This window comes from Haemaphysalis longicornis, unplaced genomic scaffold, assembly GCF_048455015.1.
Source record: "Haemaphysalis longicornis isolate Haplotype H1 unplaced genomic scaffold, Haemaphysalis longicornis Haplotype H1 scaffold_4, whole genome shotgun sequence".
Lineage (NCBI taxonomy): Eukaryota > Metazoa > Arthropoda > Arachnida > Ixodida > Ixodidae > Haemaphysalis > Haemaphysalis longicornis.
Genome location: NW_027526361.1, coordinates 207,604,244 through 207,620,493, shown reverse-complemented (window position 1 = coordinate 207,620,493; position 16,250 = coordinate 207,604,244). Strand labels below are relative to the sequence as shown.

At 48.1% G+C, this 16,250-nt stretch overlaps 6 non-coding genes across 6 annotated transcripts; all 6 read left to right on the top strand.

The window, feature by feature from the left end:
- Positions 1-2,818: 2,818 nt before the first annotated feature.
- Trnar-ucu (transfer RNA arginine (anticodon UCU)) lies at positions 2,819-2,890 on the top strand. Its single transcript has one exon. It is a non-coding gene; the product is annotated as a tRNA-Arg (tRNA).
- Positions 2,891-6,707: 3,817 nt separating this feature from the next.
- On the top strand, positions 6,708-6,779 carry Trnar-ucu (transfer RNA arginine (anticodon UCU)). Its single transcript has one exon. It is a non-coding gene; the product is annotated as a tRNA-Arg (tRNA).
- Positions 6,780-8,660: 1,881 nt separating this feature from the next.
- Trnar-ucu (transfer RNA arginine (anticodon UCU)) lies at positions 8,661-8,732 on the top strand. The gene has a single exon. It is a non-coding gene; the product is annotated as a tRNA-Arg (tRNA).
- Positions 8,733-11,105: 2,373 nt separating this feature from the next.
- Trnar-ucu (transfer RNA arginine (anticodon UCU)) lies at positions 11,106-11,177 on the top strand. Its single transcript has one exon. It is a non-coding gene; the product is annotated as a tRNA-Arg (tRNA).
- Positions 11,178-15,000: 3,823 nt separating this feature from the next.
- Positions 15,001-15,072, top strand: Trnar-ucu (transfer RNA arginine (anticodon UCU)). Its single transcript has one exon. It is a non-coding gene; the product is annotated as a tRNA-Arg (tRNA).
- A 415-nt stretch (positions 15,073-15,487) lies between these two features.
- Positions 15,488-15,559, top strand: Trnak-uuu (transfer RNA lysine (anticodon UUU)). The gene has a single exon. It is a non-coding gene; the product is annotated as a tRNA-Lys (tRNA).
- The last annotated feature ends 691 nt before the right edge of the window (positions 15,560-16,250 follow it).

Sequence of the window (16,250 nt, the reverse complement as noted above, 5' to 3'; positions counted from 1 at the left end):
AATAAAAAATTAATAATAATGTAACGTCACTAACGGTAAAAAAAATTGTCTAACCTTCCCCTATGCCTTCTTTGGCGTTGTAGACTTCCGGCATTTCTTTCTGTATTTCCTAACGAGCCCCTCATTTCCAAACCCTATTATCGCGCGAAAGCTTAGCGAGGGCCCTCGGTTCTGGCAGCCTTGATGCCAAGGTAGCATAAGAGGGCTTCCCGCCAGTTGACCGCTCATGACCGGCTGTAGACGTTCGCGTCACGCCCCGGGGGTTGAAAAAGAAGGTCCCCTTCTCCCCGTGTAGTCTGAGTGGCGCTGGCTACCACCCTCAAGCGTCAGATACAGTTGTAGTAAATATAAATACCCCAGAAAGTGAAGCAGAACACAGTCGCCCAGATAGCCGAATTCGTAAGGCATTCGAGATCTAATCGAAAGGCGTGGGTTCGGTCCCCACTCTGGGCGCATGTTTTTCTTTCTTTCTTTCTCTCGTAATTAATAAAAAATTAATAATAATGTAACGTCACTAACGGTAAAAAAAATTGTCTAACCTTCCCCTATGCCTTCTTTGGCGTTGTAGACTTCCGGCATTTCTTTCTGTATTTCCTAACGAGCCCCTCATTTCCAAACCCTATTATCGCGCGAAAGCTTAGCGAGGGCCCTCGGTTCTGGCAGCCTTGATGCCAAGGTAGCATAAGAGGGCTTCCCGCCAGTTGACCGCTCATGACCGGCTGTAGACGTTCGCGTCACGCCCCGGGGGTTGAAAAAGAAGGTCCCCTTCTCCCCGTGTAGTCTGAGTGGCGCTGGCTACCACCCTCAAGCGTCAGATACAGTTGTAGTAAATATAAATACCCCAGAAAGTGAAGCAGAACACAGTCGCCCAGATAGCCGAATTCGTAAGGCATTCGAGATCTAATCGAAAGGCGTGGGTTCGGTCCCCACTCTGGGCGCATGTTTTTCTTTCTTTCTTTCTCTCGTAATTAATAAAAAATTAATAATAATGTAACGTCACTAACGGTAAAAAAAAAATTGTCTAACCTTCCCCTATGCCTTCTTTGGCGTTGTAGACTGCCGGCATTTCTTTTTGTATTTCCTAACGAGCCCCTCATTTCCAAACCCTATTATCGCGCGAAAGCTTAGCGAGGGCCCTCGGTTCTGGCAGCCTTGATGCCAAGGTAGCATAAGAGGGCTTCCCTCCAGTTGACCGCTCATGACCGGCTGTAGACGTTCGCGTCACGCCCCGGGGGTTGAAAAAGAAGGTCCCCTTCTCCCCGTGTAGTCTGAGTGGCGCTGGCTACCACCCTCAAGCGTCAGATACAGTTGTAGTAAATATAAATACCCCAGAAAGTGAAGCAGAACACAGTCGCCCAGATAGCCGAATTGGTAAGGCATTCGAGATCTAATCGAAAGGCGTGGGTTCGGTCCCCACTCTGGGCGCATGTTTTTCTTTCTTTCTTTCTCTCGTAATTAATAAAAATTAATATTAATGTAACGTCCCTAACGGTAAAAAAAAACAAAAAAATTGTCTAACCTTCCCCTATGCCTTCTTTGGCGTTGTAGACTGCCGGCATTTCTTTCTGTATTTCCTACCGAGCCCCTCATTTCCAAACCCTATTATCGCGCGAAAGCTTAGCGAGGGCCCTCGGTTCTGGCAGCCTTGATGCCAAGGTAGCATAAGAGGGCTTCCCGCCAGTTGACCGCTCATGACCGGCTGTAGACGTTCGCGTCACCCCCCGGGGGTTGAAAAAGAAGGTCCCCTTCTCCCCGTGTAGTCTGAGTGGCGCTGGCTACCACCCTCAAGCGTCAGATACAGTTGTAGTAAATATAAATACCCCAGAAAGTGAAGCAGAACACAGTCGCCCAGATAGCCGAATTGGTAAGGCATTCGAGATCTAATCGAAAGGCGTGGGTTCGGTCCCCACTCTGGGCGCATGTTTTTCTTTCTTTCTTTCTCTCGTAATTAATAAAAAATTAATAATAATGTAACGTCACTAACGGTAAAAAAAAATTGTCTAACCTTCCCCTATGCCTTCTTTGGCGTTGTAGACTGCCGGCATTTCTTTCTGTATTTCCTAACGAGCCCCTCATTTCCAAACCCTATTATCGCGCGAAAGCTTAGCGAGGGCCCTCGGTTCTGGCAGCCTTGATGCCAAGGTAGCATAAGAGGGCTTCCCGCCAGTTGACCGCTCATGACCGGCTGTAGACGTTCGCGTCACGCCCCGGGGGTTGAAAAAGAAGGTCCCCTTCTCCCCGTGTAGTCTGAGTGGCGCTGGCTACCACCCTCAAGCGTCAGATACAGTCGTAGTAAATATAAATACCCCAGAAAGTGAAGCAGAACACAGTCGCCCAGATAGCCGAATTGGTAAGGCATTCGAGATCTAATCGAAAGGCGTGGGTTCGGTCCCCACTCTGGGCGCATGTTTTTCTTTCTTTCTTTCTCTCGTAATTAATAAAAAATAATAATAATGTAACGTCACTAACGGTAAAAAAAAAATTGTCTAACCTTCCCCTATGCCTTCTTTGGCGTTGTAGACTGCCGGCATTTCTTTTTGTATTTCCTAACGAGCCCCTCATTTCCAAACCCTATTATCGCGCGAAAGCTTAGCGAGGGCCCTCGGTTCTGGCAGCCTTGATGCCAAGGTAGCATAAGAGGGCTTCCCGCGAGTTGACCGCTCATGACCGGCTGTAGACGTTCGCGTCACGCCCCGGGGGTTGAAAAAGAAGGTCCCCTTCTCCCCGTGTAGTCTGAGTGGCGCTGGCTACCACCCTCAAGCGTCAGATACAGTTGTAGTAAATATAAATACCCCAGAAAGTGAAGCAGAACACAGTCGCCCAGATAGCCGAATTGGTAAGGCATTCGAGATCTAATCGAAAGGCGTGGGTTCGGTCCCCACTCTGGGCACATGTTTTTCTTTCTTTCTTTCTCTCGTAATTATTAAAAAATTAATAATAATGTAACGTCACTAACGGTAAAAAAAAACAAAAAAATTGTCTAACCTTCCCCTATGCCTTCTTTTGCGTTGTAGACTGCCGGCATTTCTTTCTGTATTTCCTACCGAGCCCCTCATTTCCAAACCCTATTATCGCGCGAAAGCTTAGCGAGGGCCCTCGGTTCTGGCAGCCTTGATGCCAAGGTAGCATAAGAGGGCTTCCCGCCAGTTGACCGCTCATGACCGGCTGTAGACGTTCGCGTCACGCCCCGGGGGTTGAAAAAGAAGGTCCCCTTCTCCCCGTGTAGTCTGAGTGGCGCTGGCTACCACCCTCAAGCGTCAGATACAGTCGTAGTAAATATAAATACCCCAGAAAGTGAAGCAGAACACAGTCGCCCAGATAGCCGAATTGGTAAGGCATTCGAGATCTAATCGAAAGGCGTGGGTTCGGTCCCCACTCTGGGCGCATGTTTTTCTTTCTTTCTTTCTCTCGTAATTAATAAAAAATTAATTATAATGTAACGTCACTAACGGTAAAAAAAAAATTGTCTAACCTTCCCCTATGCCTTCTTTGGCGTTGTAGACTGCCGGCATTTCTTTTTGTATTTCCTAACGAGCCCCTCATTTCCAAACCCTATTATCGCGCGAAAGCTTAGCGAGGGCCCTCGGTTCTGGCAGCCTTGATGCCAAGGTAGCATAAGAGGGCTTCCCTCCAGTTGACCGCTCATGACCGGCTGTAGACGTTCGCGTCACGCCCCGGGGGTTGAAAAAGAAGGTCCCCTTCTCCCCGTGTAGTCTGAGTGGCGCTGGCTACCACCCTCAAGCGTCAGATACAGTTGTAGTAAATATAAATACCCCAGAAAGTGAAGCAGAACACAGTCGCCCAGATAGCCGAATTGGTAAGGCATTCGAGATCTAATCGAAAGGCGTGGGTTCGGTCCCCACTCTGGGCGCATGTTTTTCTTTCTTTCTTTCTCTCGTAATTAATAAAAAATTAAATATAATGTAACGTCACTAACGGTAAAAAAAAAATTGTCTAACCTTCCCCTATGCCTTCTTTGGCGTTGTAGACTGCCGGCATTTCTTTTTGTATTTCCTAACGAGCCCCTCATTTCCAAACCCTATTATCGCGCGAAAGCTTAGCGAGGGCCCTCGGTTCTGGCAGCCTTGATGCCAAGGTAGCATAAGAGGGCTTCCCTCCAGTTGACCGCTCATGACCGGCTGTAGACGTTCGCGTCACGCCCCGGGGGTTGAAAAAGAAGGTCCCCTTCTCCCCGTGTAGTCTGAGTGGCGCTGGCTACCACCCTCAAGCGTCAGATACAGTTGTAGTAAATATAAATACCCCAGAAAGTGAAGCAGAACACAGTCGCCCAGATAGCCTAATTGGTAAGGCATTCGAGATCTAATCGAAAGGCGTGGGTTCGGTCCCCACTCTGGGTGCATGTTTTTCTTTCTTTCTTTCTCTCGTAATTAATAAAAAATTAATAATAATGTAACGTCACTAACGGTAAAAAAAAATTGTCTAACCTTCCCCTATGCCTTCTTTGGCGTTGTAGACTGCCGGAATTTCTTTCTGTATTTCCTAACGAGCCCCTCATTTCCAAACCCTATTATCGCGCGAAAGCTTAGCGAGACCTCGGTTCTGGCAGCCTTGATGCCAAGGTAGCATAAGAGGGCTTCCCGCCAGTTGACCGCTCATGACCGGCTGTAGACGTTCGCGTCACGCCCCGGGGGTTGAAAAAGAAGGTCCCCTTCTCCCCGTGTAGTATGAGTGGCGCTGGCTACCACCCTCAAGCGTCAGATACAGTTGTAGTATATATAAATACCCCAGAAAGTGAAGCAGAACACAGTCGCCCAGATAGCCGAATTGGTAAGGCATTCGAGATCTAATCGAAAGGCGTGGGTTCGGTCCCCACTCTGGGAGCATGTTTTTATTTCTTTCTTTCTCTCGTAATTAATAAAAAATTAATAATAATGTAACGTCACTAACGTTAAAAAAAATTGTCTAACCTTCCCCTATGCCTTCTTTGGCGTTGTAGACTGCCGGCATTTCTTTCTGTATTTCCTAACGAGCCCCTCATTTCCAAACCCTATTATCGCGCGAAAGCTTAGCGAGGACCCTCGGTTCCGGCAGCCTTGATGCCAAGGTAGCATAAGAGGGCTTCCCGCCAGTTGACCGCTCATGACCGGTTGTAGACGTTCGCGTCACGCCCCGGGGGTTGAAAAAGAAGGTCCCCTTCTCCCCGTGTAGTCTGAGTGGCGCTGGCTACCACTCTCAAGCGTCAGATACAGTTTAAGTAAATATAAATACCCCAGAAAGTGAAGCAGAACACAGTCGCCCAGATAGCCGAATTGGTAAGGCATTCGAGATCTAATCGAAAGGCGTGGGTTCGGTCCCCACTCTGGGCGCACGTTTTTCTTTCTTTCTTTCTCTCGTAATTAATAAAAAATTAATAATAATGTAACGTCACTAACGGTAAAAAAAAATTGTCTAACCTTCCCCTATGCCTTCTTTGGCGTTGTAGACTGCCGGCATTTCTTTTTGTATTTCCTAACGAGCCCCTCATTTCCAAACCCTATTATCGCGCGAAAGCTTAGCGAGGGCCCTCGGTTCTGGCAGCCTTGATGCCAAGGTAGCATAAGAGGGCTTCCCGCCAGTTGACCGCTCATGACCGGCTGTAGACGTTCGCGTCACGCCCCGGGGGTTGAAAAAGAAGGTCCCCTTCTCCCCGTGTAGTCTGAGTGGCGCTGGCTACCACCCTCAAGCGTCAGATACAGTTTTAGTAAATATAAATACCCCAGAAAGTGAAGCAGAACACCAGATAGCCGAATTGGTAAGGCATTCGAGATCTAATCGAAAGGCGTGGGTTCGGTCCCCACTCTGGGCGCATGTTTTTCTTTCTTTCTTTCTCTCGTAATTAATAAAAAATTAATAATAATGTAACGTCACTAACGGTAAAAAAAAAATTGTCTAACCTTCCCCTATGCCTTCTTTGGCGTTGTAGACTGCCGGCATTTCTTTCTGTATTTCCTAACGAGCCCCTCATTTCCAAACCCTATTATCGCGCGAAAGCTTAGCGAGGGCCCTCGGTTCTGGCAGCCTTGATGCCAAGGTAGCATAGGAGGGCTTCCCGCCAGTTGACCGCTCATGACCGGTTGTAGACGTTCGCGTCACGCCCCGGGGGTTGAAAAAGAAGGTCCCCTTCTCCCCGTGTAGTCTGAGTGGCGCTGGCTACCACCCTCAAGAGTCAGATACAGTTGTAGTAAATATAAATACCCCAGAAAGTGAAGCAGAACACAGTCGCCCAGATAGCCGAATTGGTAAGGCATTCGAGATCTAATCGAAAGGCGTGGGTTCGGTCCCCACTCTGGGCGCATGTTTTTCTTTCTTTCTTTCTCTCGTAATTAATAAAAAATTAATAATAATGTAACGTCACTAACGGTAAAAAAAAATTGTCTAACCTTCCCCTATGCCTTCTTTGGCGTTGTAGACTGCCGGCATTTCTTTCTGTATTTCCTAACGAGCCCCTCATTTCCAAACCCTATTATCGCGCGAAAGCTTAGCGAGGGCCCTCGGTTCTGGCAGCCTTGATGCCAAGGTAGCATAGGAGGGCTTCCCGCCAGTTGACCGCTCATGACCGGTTGTAGACGTTCGCGTCACGCCCCGGGGGTTGAAAAAGAAGGTCCCCTTCTCCCCGTGTAGTCTGAGTGGCGCTGGCTACCACCCTCAAGAGTCAGATACAGTTGTAGTAAATATAAATACCCCAGAAAGTGAAGCAGAACACAGTCGCCCAGATAGCCGAATTGGTAAGGCATTCGATATCTAATCGAAAGGCGTGGGTTCGGTCCCCACTCTGGGCGCATGTTTTTATTTCTTTCTTTCTCTCGTAATTAATAAAAAATTAATAATAATGTAACGTCACTAACGTTAAAAAAAAAAATTGTCTAACCTTCCCCTATGCCTTCTTTGGCGTTGTAGACTGCCGGCATTTCTTTTTGTATTTCCTAACGAGCCCCTCATTTCCAAACCCTATTATCGCGCGAAAGCTTAGCGAGGGCCCTCGGTTCTGGCAGCCTTGATGCCAAGGTAGCATAAGAGGGCTTCCCTCCAGTTGACCGCTCATGACCGGCTGTAGACGTTCGCGTCACGCCCCGGGGGTTGAAAAAGAAGGTCCCCTTCTCCCCGTGTAGTCTGAGTGGCGCTGGCTACCACCCTCAAGCGTCAGATACAGTTGTAGTAAATATAAATACCCCAGAAAGTGAAGCAGAACACAGTCGCCCAGATAGCCGAATTGGTAAGGCATTCGAGATCTAATCGAAAGGCGTGGGTTCGGTCCCCACTCTGGGCGCATGTTTTTCTTTCTTTCTTTCTCTCGTAATTAATAAAAAATTAATAATAATGTAACGTCACTAACGGTAAAAAAAAAATTGTCTAACCTTCCCCTATGCCTTCTTTGGCGTTGTAGACTGCCGGCATTTCTTTCTGTATTTCCTAACGAGCCCCTCATTTCCAAACCCTATTATCGCGCGAAAGCTTAGCGAGGGCCCTCGGTTCTGGCAGCCTTGATGCCAAGGTAGCATAGGAGGGCTTCCCGCCAGTTGACCGCTCATGACCGGTTGTAGACGTTCGCGTCACGCCCCGGGGGTTGAAAAAGAAGGTCCCCTTCTCCCCGTGTAGTCTGAGTGGCGCTGGCTACCACCCTCAAGAGTCAGATACAGTTGTAGTAAATATAAATACCCCAGAAAGTGAAGCAGAACACAGTCGCCCAGATAGCCGAATTGGTAAGGCATTCGAGATCTAATCGAAAGGCGTGGGTTCGGTCCCCACTCTGGGCGCATGTTTTTCTTTCTTTCTTTCTCTCGTAATTGATAAAAATTAATATTAATGTAACGTCCCTAACGGTAAAAAAAAACAAAAAAATTGTCTAACCTTCCCCTATGCCTTCTTTGGCGTTGTAGACTGCCGGCATTTCTTTCTGTATTTCCTACCGAGCCCCTCATTTCCAAACCCTATTATCGCGCGAAAGCTTAGCGAGGGCCCTCGGTTCTGGCAGCCTTGATGCCAAGGTAGCATAGGAGGGCTTCCCGCCAGTTGACCGCTCATGACCGGTTGTAGACGTTCGCGTCACGCCCCGGGGGTTGAAAAAGAAGGTCCCCTTCTCCCCGTGTAGTCTGAGTGGCGCTGGCTACCACCCTCAAGCGTCAGATACAGTCGTAGTAAATATAAATACCCCAGAAAGTGAAGCAGAACACAGTCGCCCAGATAGCCGAATTGGTAAGGCATTCGAGATCTAATCGAAAGGCGTGGGTTCGGTCCCCACTCTGGGCGCATGTTTTTCTTTCTTTCTTTCTCTCGTAATTAATAAAAAATAATAATAATGTAACGTCACTAACGGTAAAAAAAAATTGTCTAACCTGCCCCTATGCCTTCTTTGGCGTTGTAGACTGCCGGCATTTCTTTTTGTATTTCCTAACGAGCCCCTCATTTCCAAACCCTATTATCGCGCGAAAGCTTAGCGAGGGCCCTCGGTTCTGGCAGCCTTGATGCCAAGGTAGCATGAGAGGGCTTCCCGCGAGTTGACCGCTCATGACCGGCTGTAGACGTTCGCGTCACGCCCCGGGGGTTGAAAAAGAAGGTCCCCTTCTCCCCGTGTAGTCGGAGTGGCGCTGGCTACCACCCTCAAGCGTCAGATACAGTTGTAGTAAATATAAATACCCCAGAAAGTGAAGCAGAACACAGTCGCCCAGATAGCCGAATTGGTAAGGCATTCGAGATCTAATCGAAAGGCGTGGGTTCGGTCCCCACTCTGGGCACATGTTTTTCTTTCTTTCTTTCTCTCGTAATTATTAAAAAATTAATAATAATGTAACGTCACTAACGGTAAAAAAAAACAAAAAAATTGTCTAACCTTCCCCTATGCCTTCTTTGGCGTTGTAGACTGCCGGCATTTCTTTCTGTATTTCCTACCGAGCCCCTCATTTCCAAACCCTATTATCGCGCGAAAGCTTAGCGAGGGCCCTCGGTTCTGGCAGCCTTGATGCCAAGGTAGCATAAGAGGGCTTCCCGCCAGTTGACCGCTCATGACCGGCTGTAGACGTTCGCGTCACGCCCCGGGGGTTGAAAAAGAAGGTCCCCTTCTCCCCGTGTAGTCTGAGTGGCGCTGGCTACCACCCTCAAGCGTCAGATACAGTCGTAGTAAATATAAATACCCCAGAAAGTGAAGCAGAACACAGTCGCCCAGATAGCCGAATTGGTAAGGCATTCGAGATCTAATCGAAAGGCGTGGGTTCGGTCCCCACTCTGGGCGCATGTTTTTCTTTCTTTCTTTCTCTCGTAATTAATAAAAAATTAATTATAATGTAACGTCACTAACGGTAAAAAAAAAATTGTCTAACCTTCCCCTATGCCTTCTTTGGCGTTGTAGACTGCCGGCATTTCTTTTTGTATTTCCTAACGAGCCCCTCATTTCCAAACCCTATTATCGCGCGAAAGCTTAGCGAGGGCCCTCGGTTCTGGCAGCCTTGATGCCAAGGTAGCATAAGAGGGCTTCCCTCCAGTTGACCGCTCATGACCGGCTGTAGACGTTCGCGTCACGCCCCGGGGGTTGAAAAAGAAGGTCCCCTTCTCCCCGTGTAGTCTGAGTGGCGCTGGCTACCACCCTCAAGCGTCAGATACAGTTGTAGTAAATATAAATACCCCAGAAAGTGAAGCAGAACACAGTCGCCCAGATAGCCGAATTGGTAAGGCATTCGAGATCTAATCGAAAGGCGTGGGTTCGGTCCCCACTCTGGGCGCATGTTTTTCTTTCTTTCTTTCTCTCGTAATTAATAAAAATTAATATTAATGTAACGTCCCTAACGGTAAAAAAAAACAAAAAAATTGTCTAACCTTCCCCTATGCCTTCTTTGGCGTTGTAGACTGCCGGCATTTCTTTCTGTATTTCCTACCGAGCCCCTCATTTCCAAACCCTATTATCGCGCGAAAGCTTAGCGAGGGCCCTCGGTTCTGGCAGCCTTGATGCCAAGGTAGCATAAGAGGGCTTCCCGCCAGTTGACCGCTCATGACCGGCTGTAGACGTTCGCGTCACCCCCCGGGGGTTGAAAAAGAAGGTCCCCTTCTCCCCGTGTAGTCTGAGTGGCGCTGGCTACCACCCTCAAGCGTCAGATACAGTTGTAGTATATATAAATACCCCAGAAAGTGAAGCAGAACACAGTCGCCCAGATAGCCGAATTGGTAAGGCATTCGAGATCTAATCGAAAGGCGTGGGTTCGGTCCCCACTCTGGGCGCATGTTTTTCTTTCTTTCTTTCTCTCGTAATTAATAAAAAATTAATAATAATGTAACGTCACTAACGGTAAAAAAAATTGTCTAACCTTCCCCTATGCCTTCTTTGGCGTTGTAGACTGCCGGCATTTCTTTCTGTATTTCCTAACGAGCCCCTCATTTCCAAACCCTATTATCGCGCGAAAGCTTAGCGAGGGCCCTCGGTTCTGGCAGCCTTGATGCCAAGGTAGCATAAGAGGGCTTCCCGCCAGTTGACCGCTCATGACCGGCTGTAGACGTTCGCGTCACGCCCCGGGGGTTGAAAAAGAAGGTCCCCTTCTCCCCGTGTAGTCTGAGTGGCGCTGGCTACCACCCTCAAGCGTCAGATACAGTCGTAGTAAATATAAATACCCCAGAAAGTGAAGCAGAACACAGTCGCCCAGATAGCCGAATTGGTAAGGCATTCGAGATCTAATCGAAAGGCGTGGGTTCGGTCCCCACTCTGGGCGCATGTTTTTCTTTCTTTCTTTCTCTCGTAATTAATAAAAAATTAATAATAATGTAACGTCACTAACGGTAAAAAAAAATTGTCTAACCTTCCCCTATGCCTTCTTTGGCGTTGTAGACTGCCGGCATTTCTTTTTGTATTTCCTAACGAGCCCCTCATTTCCAAACCCTATTATCGCGCGAAAGCTTAGCGAGGGCCCTCGGTTCTGGCAGCCTTGATGCCAAGGTAGCATAAGAGGGCTTCCCGCGAGTTGACCGCTCATGACCGGCTGTAGACGTTCGCGTCACGCCCCGGGGGTTGAAAAAGAAGGTCCCCTTCTCCCCGTGTAGTCTGAGTGGCGCTGGCTACCACCCTCAAGCGTCAGATACAGTTGTAGTAAATATAAATACCCCAGAAAGTGAAGCAGAACACAGTCGCCCAGATAGCCGAATTGGTAAGGCATTCGAGATCTAATCGAAAGGCGTGGGTTCGGTCCCCACTCTGGGCACATGTTTTTCTTTCTTTCTTTCTCTCGTAATTATTAAAAAATTAATAATAATGTAACGTCACTAACGGTAAAAAAAAACAAAAAAATTGTCTAACCTTCCCCTATGCCTTCTTTGGCGTTGTAGACTGCCGGCATTTCTTTCTGTATTTCCTACCGAGCCCCTCATTTCCAAACCCTATTATCGCGCGAAAGCTTAGCGAGGGCCCTCGGTTCTGGCAGCCTTGATGCCAAGGTAGCATAAGAGGGCTTCCCGCCAGTTGACCGCTCATGACCGGCTGTAGACGTTCGCGTCACGCCCCGGGGGTTGAAAAAGAAGGTCCCCTTCTCCCCGTGTAGTCTGAGTGGCGCTGGCTACCACCCTCAAGCGTCAGATACAGTTGTAGTAAATATAAATACCCCAGAAAGTGAAGCAGAACACAGTCGCCCAGATAGCCGAATTGGTAAGGCATTCGAGATCTAATCGAAAGGCGTGGGTTCGGTCCCCACTCTGGGCGCATGTTTTTCTTTCTTTCTTTCTCTCGTAATTAATAAAAAATTAATAATAATGTAACGTCACTAACGGTAAAAAAAAATTGTCTAACCTTCCCCTATGCCTTCTTTGGCGTTGTAGACTGCCGGCATTTCTTTCTGTATTTCCTAACGAGCCCCTCATTTCCAAACCCTATTATCGCGCGAAAGCTTAGCGAGGGCCCTCGGTTCTGGCAGCCTTGATGCCAAGGTAGCATAAGAGGGCTTCCCGCGAGTTGACCGCTCATGACCGGCTCTAGACGTTCGCGTCACGCCCCGGGGGTTGAAAAAGAAGGTCCCCTTCTCCCCGTGTAGTCTGAGTGGCACTGGCTACCACCCTCAAGCGTCAGATACAGTTGTAGTAAATATAAATACCCCAGAAAGTGAAGCAGAACACAGTCGCCCAGATAGCCGAATTGGTAAGGCATTCGAGATCTAATCGAAAGGCGTGGGTTCGGTCCCCACTCTGGGCGCATGTTTTTCTTTCTTTCTTTCTCTCGTAATTAATAAAAAATTAATAATAATGTAACGTCACTAACGGTAAAAAAAAAACAAAAAAATTGTCTAACCTTTCCCTATGCCTTCTTTGGCGTTGTAGACTGCCGGCATTTCTTTCTGTATTTCCTACCGAGCCCCTCATTTCCAAACCCTATTATCGCGCGAAAGCTTAGCGAGGGCCCTCGGTTCTGGCAGCCTTGATGCCAAGGTAGCATAAGAGGGCTTCCCGCCAGTTGACCGCTCATGACCGGCTGTAGACGTTCGCGTCACGCCCCGGGGGTTGAAAAAGAAGGTCCCCTTCTCCCCGTGTAGTCTGAGTGGCGCTGGCTACCACCCTCAAGCGTCAGATACAGTTGTAGTAAATATAAATACCCCAGAAAGTGAAGCAGAACACAGTCGCCCAGATAGCCTAATTGGTAAGGCATTCGAGATCTAATCGAAAGGCGTGGGTTCGGTCCCCACTCTGGGTGCATGTTTTTCTTTCTTTCTTTCTCTCGTAATTAATAAAAAATTAATAATAATGTAACGTCACTAACGGTAAAAAAAAATTGTCTAACCTTCCCCTATGCCTTCTTTGGCGTTGTAGACTGCCGGAATTTCTTTCTGTATTTCCTAACGAGCCCCTCATTTCCAAACCCTATTATCGCGCGAAAGCTTAGCGAGACCTCGGTTCTGGCAGCCTTGATGCCAAGGTAGCATAAGAGGGCTTCCCGCCAGTTGACCGCTCATGACCGGCTGTAGACGTTCGCGTCACGCCCCGGGGGTTGAAAAAGAAGGTCCCCTTCTCCCCGTGTAGTATGAGTGGCGCTGGCTACCACCCTCAAGCGTCAGATACAGTTGTAGTATATATAAATACCCCAGAAAGTGAAGCAGAACACAGTCGCCCAGATAGCCGAATTGGTAAGGCATTCGAGATCTAATCGAAAGGCGTGGGTTCGGTCCCCACTCTGGGAGCATGTTTTTATTTCTTTCTTTCTCTCGTAATTAATAAAAAATTAATAATAATGTAACGTCACTAACGTTAAAAAAAATTGTCTAACCTTCCCCTATGCCTTCTTTGGCGTTGTAGACTGCCGGCATTTCTTTCTGTATTTCCTAACGAGCCCCTCATTTCCAAACCCTATTATCGCGCGAAAGCTTAGCGAGGACCCTCGGTTCCGGCAGCCTTGATGCCAAGGTAGCATAAGAGGGCTTCCCGCCAGTTGACCGCTCATGACCGGTTGTAGACGTTCGCGTCACGCCCCGGGGGTTGAAAAAGAAGGTCCCCTTCTCCCCGTGTAGTCTGAGTGGCGCTGGCTACCACTCTCAAGCGTCAGATACAGTTTAAGTAAATATAAATACCCCAGAAAGTGAAGCAGAACACAGTCGCCCAGATAGCCGAATTGGTAAGGCATTCGAGATCTAATCGAAAGGCGTGGGTTCGGTCCCCACTCTGGGCGCACGTTTTTCTTTCTTTCTTTCTCTCGTAATTAATAAAAAATTAATAATAATGTAACGTCACTAACGGTAAAAAAAAATTGTCTAACCTTCCCCTATGCCTTCTTTGGCGTTGTAGACTGCCGGCATTTCTTTTTGTATTTCCTAACGAGCCCCTCATTTCCAAACCCTATTATCGCGCGAAAGCTTAGCGAGGGCCCTCGGTTCTGGCAGCCTTGATGCCAAGGTAGCATAAGAGGGCTTCCCGCCAGTTGACCGCTCATGACCGGCTGTAGACGTTCGCGTCACGCCCCGGGGGTTGAAAAAGAAGGTCCCCTTCTCCCCGTGTAGTCTGAGTGGCGCTGGCTACCACCCTCAAGCGTCAGATACAGTTGTAGTAAATATAAATACCCCAGAAAGTGAAGCAGAACACCAGATAGCCGAATTGGTAAGGCATTCGAGATCTAATCGAAAGGCGTGGGTTCGGTCCCCACTCTGGGCGCATGTTTTTCTTTCTTTCTTTCTCTCGTAATTAATAAAAAATTAATAATAATGTAACGTCACTAACGGTAAAAAAAAATTGTCTAACCTTCCCCTATGCCTTCTTTGGCGTTGTAGACTGCCGGCATTTCTTTCTGTATTTCCTAACGAGCCCCTCATTTCCAAACCCTATTATCGCGCGAAAGCTTAGCGAGGGCCCTCGGTTCTGGCAGCCTTGATGCCAAGGTAGCATAGGAGGGCTTCCCGCCAGTTGACCGCTCATGACCGGTTGTAGACGTTCGCGTCACGCCCCGGGGGTTGAAAAAGAAGGTCCCCTTCTCCCCGTGTAGTCTGAGTGGCGCTGGCTACCACCCTCAAGAGTCAGATACAGTTGTAGTAAATATAAATACCCCAGAAAGTGAAGCAGAACACAGTCGCCCAGATAGCCGAATTGGTAAGGCATTCGAGATCTAATCGAAAGGCGTGGGTTCGGTCCCCACTCTGGGCGCATGTTTTTCTTTCTTTCTTTCTCTCGTAATTAATAAAAAATTAATAATAATGTAACGTCACTAACGGTAAAAAAAAATTGTCTAACCTTCCCCTATGCCTTCTTTGGCGTTGTAGACTGCCGGCATTTCTTTCTGTATTTCCTAACGAGCCCCTCATTTCCAAACCCTATTATCGCGCGAAAGCTTAGCGAGGGCCCTCGGTTCTGGCAGCCTTGATGCCAAGGTAGCATAGGAGGGCTTCCCGCCAGTTGACCGCTCATGACCGGTTGTAGACGTTCGCGTCACGCCCCGGGGGTTGAAAAAGAAGGTCCCCTTCTCCCCGTGTAGTCTGAGTGGCGCTGGCTACCACCCTCAAGAGTCAGATACAGTTGTAGTAAATATAAATACCCCAGAAAGTGAAGCAGAACACAGTCGCCCAGATAGCCGAATTGGTAAGGCATTCGATATCTAATCGAAAGGCGTGGGTTCGGTCCCCACTCTGGGCGCATGTTTTTATTTCTTTCTTTCTCTCGTAATTAATAAAAAATTAATAATAATGTAACGTCACTAACGTTAAAAAAAAAATTGTCTAACCTTCCCCTATGCCTTCTTTGGCGTTGTAGACTGCCGGCATTTCTTTCTGTATTTCCTAACGAGCCCCTCATGTCCAAACCCTATTATCGCGCGAAAGCTTAGCGAGGGCCCTCGGTTCTGGCAGCCTTGATGCCAAGGTAGCATAAGAGGGCTTCCCGCCAGTTGACCGCTCATGACCGGTTGTAGACGTTCGCGTCACGCCCCGGGGGTTGAAAAAGAAGGTCCCCTTCTCCCCGTGTAGTCTGAGTGGCGCTGGCTACCACCCTCAAGCGTCAGATACAGATGTAGTAAATATAAATACCCCAGAAAGTGAAGCAGAACACAGTCGCCCAGATAGCCGAATTGGTAAGACATTCGAGATTTAATCGAAAGGCGTGGGTTCGGTCCCCACTCTGGGCGCATGTTTTTCTTTCTTTCTTTCTCTCGTAATTAATAAAAAATTAATAATAATGTAACGTCACTAACGGTAAAAAAAAATTGTCTAACCTTCCCCTATGCCTTCTTTGGCGTTGTAGACTGCCGGCATTTCTTTTTGTATTTCCTAACAAGCCCCTCATTTCCAAACCCTATTATCGCGCGAAAGCTTAGCGAGGGCCCTCGGTTCTGGCAGCCTTGATGCCAAGGTAGCATAAGAGGGCTTCCCTCCAGTTGACCGCTCATGACCGGCTGTAGACGTTCGCGTCACGCCCCGGGGGTTGAAAAAGAAGGTCCCCTTCTCCCCGTGTAGTCTGAGTGGCGCTGGCTACCACCCTCAAGCGTCAGATACAGTTGTAGTAAATATAAATACCCCAGAAAGTGAAGCAGAACACAGTCGCCCAGATAGCCGAATTGGTAAGGCATTCGAGATCTAATCGAAAGGCGTGGGTTCGGTCCCCACTCTGGGCGCATGTTTTTCTTTCTTTCTTTCTCTCGTAATTAATAAAAATTAATATTAATGTAACGTCCCTAACGGTAAAAAAAAACAAAAAAATTGTCTAACCTTCCCCTATGCCTTCTTTGGCGTTGTAGACTGCCGGCATTTCTTTCTGTATTTCCTACCGAGCCCCTCATTTCCAAACCCTATTATCGCGCGAAAGCTTAGCGAGGGCCC